Source organism: Pollicipes pollicipes, unplaced genomic scaffold (genome assembly GCF_011947565.3).
Source record: "Pollicipes pollicipes isolate AB1234 unplaced genomic scaffold, Ppol_2.1 Scaffold_7231;HRSCAF=8579_pilon_pilon_pilon, whole genome shotgun sequence".
Classification (NCBI taxonomy): Eukaryota; Metazoa; Arthropoda; class Thecostraca; order Pollicipedomorpha; family Pollicipedidae; genus Pollicipes; species Pollicipes pollicipes.
In genome coordinates, this window is record NW_023597034.1 from 16,223,484 (window position 1) to 16,231,168 (window position 7,685).

Here is a 7,685-nt window from a genome sequence, read left to right on the forward strand (position 1 = left end):
TCTGTGGACTGGCTACACACTGTCGCACCACTTCACGTCTGTGGACTGGCTACACTGTGGCACCACTTCACGTCTGTGGACTGGCTACACTGTCGCACCACTTCACGTCTGTGGACTGGCTACACTGTCGCACCACTTCACGTCTGTGGACTGGCTACACTGTCGTACCACTTCACGTCTGTGGACTGGCTACACTGTCGCACCACTTCACGTCTGTGGACTGGCTACACTGTCGCACCACTTCACGTCTGTGGACTGGCTACACTGTCGCACCACTTCACATCTGTGGACTGGCTACCACTGTCGCACCACTTCACGTCTGTGGACTGGCTACACTGTCGCACCACTTCACGTCTGTGGACTGGCTACACTGTCGCACCACTTCACGTCTGTGGACTGGACTGGCTACACTGTCGCACCACTTCACGTCTGTGGACTGGCTACACTGTCGCACCCACTTCACGTCTGTGGACTGGCTACACTGTCGCACCACTTCACGTCTGTGGACTGGCTACAACTGTCGTACCACTTCACGTCTGTGGACTGGCTACACTGTCGCACCACTTCACGTCTGTGGACTGGCTACACTGTCGACCACTTCACGTCTGTGGACTGGCTACACTGTCGCACCACTTCACGTCTGTGGACTGGCTACCTGGACCACTTCACTGTCGTGGACTGGCTACCTGTCGCACCACTTCACGTCTGTGGACTGGCTACACTGTTCGGCACCACTTCACGTCTTGTGGACTGGCTACACTGTCGGCACCACTTCACGTCTGTGGACTGGCTACACTGTCGCACCACTTTCACGTCTGTGGACTGGCTACACTGTCGCACCCACTTCACGTCTGTGGGACTGGCTACACTGTCGCACCCACTTCACGTCTGTGGACTGGCTACACTGTCGCACCACTTCACGTCTGTGGACTGGCTACACTGTCGCACCACTTCACGTCTGTGGGACTGGCTACACTGTCGCACCACTTCACGTCTGTGGACTGGCTACACTGTCGCACCACTTCACGTCTGTGGACTGGCTACACTGTCGCACCACTTCACGTCTGTGGACTGGCTACACTGTCGCACCACTTCACGTCTGTGGACTGGCTACACTGTCGCACCACTTCACGTCTGTGGACTGGCTACACTGTCACCACTTCACGTCTGTGGACTGGCTACACTGTCGCACCACTTCACGTCTGTGGACTGGCTACACTGTCGTACCACTTCACGTCTGTGGACTGGCTACACTGTCGCACCACTTCACGTCTGTGGACTGGCTACACTGTCGCACCACTTCACGTCTGTGGACTGGCTACACTGTCGCACCACTTCACGTCTGTGGACTGGCTACACTGTCGCACCACTTCACGTCTGTGGACTGGCTACACTGTCGCACCACTTCACGTCTGTGGACTGGCTACACTGTCGCACCACTTCACGTCTGTGGACTGGCTACACTGTCGCACCACTTCACGTCCTGTGGACCTGGCTACACTGTCGAACCACCCTTCACGTCTGTGGGACTGGCTACAACTGTCGCACCACTTCACGTCTGTGGACTGGCTACACTGTCGCACCACTTCACGTCTGTGGACTGGCTACAAACTGTCGCACCACTTCCCGTCTGTGGACTGGCTACACTGTCGCACCACTTCACGTCTGTGGACTGGCTACACTGTCGACCACTTCACGTCTGTGGACTGCTACACTGTCGCACACCACTTCACGTCTGTGGACTGGCTACACTGTCTCACCACTTCACGTCTGTGGACTGGCTACACTGTGGCCACCACTTCACGTCTGTGGAACTGGCTACACTGTCGCACCACTTCACGTCTGTGGACTGGCTACACTGTCGCACCACTTCACGTCTGTGGACTGGCTACACTGTCGCACAATTCACGTCTGTGGACTGGCTACACTGTCGCAACCACTTCACGGTCTGTTGGACTGGGCTACACTGTCGTACCACTTCACGTCTGTGGACTGGCTACCTGTCGTACCACTTCACGTCTGTGGACTGGCTACACTGTCGTACCACTTCACGTCTGTGGACTGGCTACACTGTCGCACCACTTCACGTCTGTGGACTGGCTACACTGTCGTACCACTTCACGTCTGGGACTGGCTACACTGTCGTACCACTTCACGTCTGTGGACTGGCTACACTGTCGTACCACTTCACGTCTGTGGACTGGCTACACTGTCGCACCACTTCACGTCTGTGGACTGGCTACACTGTCGTACCACTTCACGTCTGTGGACTGGCCTACACTGTCGTACCACTTCACGTCTGTGGACTGGCTACACTGTCGCACCACTTCACGTCTGTGGACTGGCTACACTGTCGTACCACTTCACGGTCTGTGGACTGGCTACACTGTCGTACCACTTCACGTCTGTGATGGCTACACTGTCGCACCACTTCACGTCTGTGGACTGGCCTACACTGTCGTACCACTTTCACGTCTGTGGACTGGCTACACTGTCGTACCACTTCACGTCTGTGGACTGGCTACACTGGTCGTACCACTTCACGTCTGTGGACTGGCTACACTGTCGTACCACTTCAACGTCTGTGGACTGGCCTACACTGTCGCACCACTTCACGTCTGTGGACTGGCTACACTGTCGTACCACTTTCACGTCTGTGGACTGGCTACACTGTCGTACCACTTCACGTCTGTGGACTGGCTACACTGTCGCACCACTTCACGTCTGTGGACTGGCTACACTGTCGTACCACTTCACGGTCTGTGGACTGGCTACACTGTCGCACCACTTCACGTCTGTGGACTGGCTACACTGTCGCACCACTTCACGTCTGTGGACTAGCTACACTGTGGCACCACTTCACGTCTGTGGACTGGCCTACACTGTCGTACCACTTCACGTCTGTGGACTGGCTACACTGTCGCACCACTTCACGTCTGTGGACTGGCTACACTGTCGCACCACTTCACGTCTGTGGACTAGCTACACTGTGGCACCACTTCACGTCTGTGGACTGGCTACACTGTCGTACCATACGACTCAGATCGCATCACACAGCAAATCCGCGGCGAATGCTAGGGAGGTGATTGCATGACGGTTGCTCAGGAATGATGACAAGCTCGTACCCTGGAAACATGACGAATCAGTCATCACTTTAGTCCACACAAGGGATGTGGTGGGTCGCCACAAACACCGCGCGGCCGGAACGCTGATCAATCCCAATCCTGGCCAGCAATTTGCTGAAACGTCGCACCCACATGTTGGACCGGCCATCTGGTAATGCATGTACCATACTTTTATGTACATAGCGGTCGAGGGCCTCTACACGACCTGGGCTGAGTTAATTAAGCGTTATACCGAAGATCTAGGATCCTAGGTTCTAACTGACGCGGCTCAAAACCAATGCTTCAAGATAGAATGTTTGGCATTTGCAGAATTAATTGCGTAGCATTGCCAGACCACCTGCACTAATGCAAATTCAAGGTGCATGAGTGATAGGCTTTCAAAAGTGACCGAAGTGAGAGTGACAGGAACGACCGAAGTCTTGCTAACGGGCCTTTTCGTATAAAAATCCTAGTTAATGTCCAATATGCAGCATCATGGAGTGGGCTCTGGAGAGCGCGAGAGTGCCGCTTGTAAACGTTTCAGCCCGCGCCACTCTCGCCATTCTAATCTCAGCAATCACAGAGGGTGGGGCTGGAGAGAACGCGTGGCCGAAAGGAGTCTGAGAGAAAAGCCTCTGAACCTCTGAGCTACATGCCCGGGAAGATTCGCAGACTTTTTCGTGCATCTTATTTTAAGTTCATGCACGCACTCATGACGCATGAAACGTCATTCAAATCCTGCCACTCCACTGGCCATGTGGCGTTCAAGGCCAATAAGAACATATTGTCGAGTCGTTCATAGCTGGCGTTCTTAAGCACGATTTCTACAATTACAGCAGACATTCATTAGCTCTCAAAAAATGCTGTCTAGACCGTGCAGGTTTCGATCACGTATCATGTTTCGTGCTGCGTAATACAAGAACTTGAACATGGGTGCTAGTTATTACGGAAATAAGATTTGTAGCAATTTAGCACCTTCAAGATGCGCATAGAAAGGCAAGAGCACCACGATAAAATGCCCAAACGCGAGCACATAACAATATTGGTTCAGCAAACCCCTTCAGCACCGCCAAGGCAATCTTTCGGAAGATTGAAGTACTACAAGTGGATGCTTGGGTGGTAATTTTGCACTGCCAATTTGGTAGCATCTCAATGTCATACAAGTGTTCCGTGACGCGACCAAACAGCGACGTATTGTGGAGCATATTTACTGAATATAAAAATTGTTTTGTTTACAGCCGTCGGTTTCACTTAAAAGTGCACCAATAGTTACAAGTGACCTTATTCCATCATCATGTATGATGCCTGTTTCCATATCTTCCAATGCGGAACATTGCTTTTAAACACTGAGGCGACTTGCATCCCTGTTTGAAATGACACTGTCAAACGCAGATATTATATGCACCTATGAAAAATATGTTAAACCATTCGATGCATTTGCGAACAAATAGAGTTAATCTTCATCACCATTATACTCAGCTGCAGTGTGGAAAGCCGTGCTATTTTCACATTCTGCAGACGTTCTCTTATGCCAGTTGCAAATACCATAGATATCCCTAATCACCAGGAGCATGCAATAACACTCAAATAAAACATCACGGTTTTAAATACAGTTTATTGCAATCTCAATCTGGGCACAATCTCGAATTTTCCATCCCAAGTCATCAGTAGCATTTAAACGTCAACATCTTGGGCCAAAACAGCATGACCATATCTAATAGTTCGTGTACTGGAAAAAAATGAATTCTAGCTACTCACTAGAAGAATTTGCAAGTCGCAACTTTTGATTTCGCCCATAGGCTCGCCTCAGCCGTACTGCTGGCGGCACGACATGCCAACCAATCATATCTGCCGACGCAGTACGTTGGGTTTTCACGACAATTATTCATGTTCTGTATTTCCCGTCGTGCCATCTGATATGCCCCGACCGTATTCCTTTCAGCTTGGTTGACTGATCGAACGGCCGCCATGGCCGTACCGTAAGCCATTCCGAGCGTTCCTCTTGTGCCATGATGTATAGCGTGAGCCAGCCCACCGAACATTCGTCGACGTTTAGTCGTTAAACACGCTCGTATGCATCTAGGCAGCCCCTGTCCAAACAGCGCAAACGTTTGCACGATCTATGCTACAGCTGACATAATGATTGGAGCAGTTAAGTCTTATTAATGTTTCGTTGCTCACAGCGTTTTGTATGCACGCCGGCTCTGTTCGGTATCAGTCATCCATGCCGCCGGAGCAGTCCATCGCGCGGCCTTCGCGTGTGGCGAAACAATTCAGTTTCATTGCCTGCAACACGGCGAGAGTGCCGAGTGGCAGACTGCCCGACATTAGACTCGCTCTCGACTAACAGTGTGACTTGTATAGCTGCCATCCACAATGATCACAGCATGCATTGAGTGTTCGTGCTGCATCACCGCCGCATTGTGCTGCGCTCATTTCCCAGGGAGGCTGCCACATTACGGCTGAAAGGAAGAGGAAGACAACTTGTATCGCTGTTGCAGTGCCAGGGACAATACAAACGTGATGTTATCAGCTTTAATGGCCACACATTCGCGAGATGGATCACCCGCCAGCCACAGGGCCTGCCTGCGATGCCTCGTGCGCGCGGCGTGGAGACCAACATGCGCTATGTGCGACCAGCTGCCATAGTATCTTTGGATGCTAACGTGTGCGTACATGCAATCTATGGGTGTCTGATGGACGTCAAGTGCCCCGTTTGTATGTGGTGGTGTGTGTGTGTGTGTGTGGTGTGTGTGTGTGTGTGTGTGTGTGTGTGTGGTGTGTGTGTGGTGTGTGTGTGTGTGTGTGTGTGTGTGTGTGTGTGTGTGTGTGTGTGTGTGTGTGTGTGTGTGTGTGTGTGTGTGTGTGTGTGTGTGTGTGTGTGTGTGTGTGTGTGTGTGGTGTGTGTGTGGTGTGTGTGTGTGTGTGTGGTGTTGTGTGTGTGTGTGTGTGTGTGTGTGTGTGTGTGTGTGTGTGGTGTGTGGTGGTGTGTGTGTGTGTGGTGTGTGGTGTGTGTGTGTGTTGGTGTGTGTGTGTGTGTGTGTGTGTGTGGTGTGTGTGTGTGTGTGTGGTGTGTGTGTGTGTGTGTGTGTGTGTGTGTGTGTGTGTGTGCATGTCTGCGACAGCTGCAGAGCAAACTCAGGAGCGCGACACCCTACGCTTCCGGGTGGACTGGCGGGTGAGCTAGCCGTGGGCTCAGGAACGCGACACTTCCGGGTGGACTGGCGGGTGAGCTAGCCGTGGGCTCAGGAGCGCGACGCTCCGCGCTTCCGGGTGGACTGGCGGGTGAGCTAGCCGTGGGCTCAGGAACGCGACACTTCCGGGTGGACTGGCGGGTGAGCTAGCCGTGGGCTCAGGACGCGACACTTCCGGGTGGACTGGCGGGTGAGCTAGCCGTGGGCTCAGGAGCGCGACGCTCCGCGCTTCCAGGTGGACTGGCGGGTGAGCTAGCCGTGGGCTCCGGGTCTGTAGTGTGTGATCTGGCGGCGTAGCAGCACATCCTGCTTCATGTGTCTGGGCCATATTCATTCTGGCTCATGCATACCATGCAGCATTACATGGCTCACATGATGTGCATGAGAAGCAGGCTATGTCGACGCTGATCCGGTCGGCTACTTCAAGACCTTGATGCCTCCCGGTTGAGTTCTTCCTCGTTCTCCTCGAGTGATGATAATCAAATTGCAGGCTATCTCGGATTCAGCCTTACCCTTGTTCGTTTTTTTCCGACCTGGAATGTATAATATTAACAACTTACAAATGGGTTCATAGAGCACATGTAGTGTAAAACCGGCACATACCCATAATTTTCCTCAGGGATCAAATGTTAAATTGTCTTCGAAATGCTGCCAATTCAGACCAAGTCCTACGGAATCGTCCGGTATCTAGTGTAAACCGCTTGACTCAGGGTGCCATGGTCCCCTTGCCTCCTTACTACGTCCCTGGTGTGATTGATGATTTCGTAGACTATTTTGTTATATCTCAACGTATGCTTTTGAAGGAAATTGATTTGCCGATACACATATGAGATACGTTTTAGTTTCTTCTCACTCACGATTTTCTTAGAAAGCATTATTATAGGACGCTCGGAATCATAAGAATTGGCCTTTACATTATTTTCACGGTACTGTAGTCTGCACGTATGTGTTACCAGCTATTACCTGCTATTACCTGACGACATATTAGCAAAGTTAGGTCTCCTGCCGTCAGATACGCTGCCAAGATACTATGTAAAATGCGTGACGCCTGTTGAAGGACGAACAAAGCAGCTATTTGATCTGAGTAATTCGATGAGTGACGGGGTGAGACACATTCATTTCGCAGTCCACTCCGCCGCGGGATGTATCTACATAAAGCTTTCAGTGTTCAAACTTTTGTCACCAGCACGCGCCCCTGCGTGCGCGCAGAAGCCCGCTGAGCCGGTCTGGGTCGACATTCGTCCGCCAGTATGTCAGCGTGTTCGGCGCGGCGGCGCCGCTGCCGGCAGCGCCTGCCTCCGCAGTGACAGCCGACAGGTCTGGCGGTGCACGCGTGCCCGGGTCCGCCAGCGGCCAGCCCGAGTGTCCAACAGGAAGACTCCGCGGC